Below are 1,013 nucleotides of genomic sequence, written 5' to 3'. Positions count from 1 at the left end.
TTGGCACCTAAAAATAAACTACTTTTCTTTACAGCAGCACCTGCCTCTCAAGTATTGGCTTTCTTAGCAGCAGGCAGCTGGACCTGCATTCGTGTTCAGGCTGGCTTCTTAGCTTCTTTTCTTGGACAGCTTAATATTTGGCAAATAATTCAAGAGGGAAACAATTACATAATTACATCAGCCTCTCTTCTCTATGCTTTTATTTCCCTCCCTGGTGTCTAAATTTCTCAAGATCAAGCTGCTCAGGCATTTCTTCCATGACTTTTATAGTTATTATCCATACATGTTTAATAATATTACACATATATTTTAATTATTGTACTGAGAAATGGGATGTATTGGCCCTGGCTAGTGCGGCTCAATCGATTTAGTTCCGGCCTGTGAACCAAAGGGTCACTGGTTCGATTCCCAGTCAGGGCACATGCCTGGGTTGTGGACCAGGTCCCCAGTTGGGGGCACACGAGAGGCAACCACACATTGATGTTGATGTTTCTCTCCCTGTCTTTCTCCCTCCCTTCCCCTTTCTCTATAAACACATACATACATACACACATACATAAATAACACTTTAAAAAAAAGAAATGAGACACATTGGTCTGATGTAAGAGATATTCCATCATTATCAAAAATAGAAAATTTCTTCACGGTTTTCAATATACTAACAATTACCCAAAAGTTTATTTTTATCACACACTTGCATGCCACCTAGTATGTACAACCCACTAGGTAAATCATTCTTTTTAGAGTTTTAGAATATGACCCAACTGGATGAGCTTTACTAAAGCGTAAGTAAGAAGAAGTAGCTGTGGGAAACAGCAGGAGATTTTAAACCCCTTTACATGATCACACTTAGACAAGTAAAAGTTCAATGATTCATACTCTTAAAATGGATTCTAATCTAAAATGACACATCATAACAATATATTATACTTGTGAAAACCATTTTAGATTTACAAATGGATTTTTTTCACGTATGCCAGATAATACTTTATTCTTCTCTACTGATATTACAG

This window comes from Pteronotus mesoamericanus, unplaced genomic scaffold (genome assembly GCF_021234165.1).
Source record: "Pteronotus mesoamericanus isolate MK-2021 breed Mesoamerican mustached bat unplaced genomic scaffold, CSHL_Meso_final contig_75, whole genome shotgun sequence".
Classification (NCBI taxonomy): domain Eukaryota; kingdom Metazoa; phylum Chordata; class Mammalia; order Chiroptera; family Mormoopidae; genus Pteronotus; species Pteronotus mesoamericanus.
Note: the sequence above shows the minus strand (reverse complement) of the source record.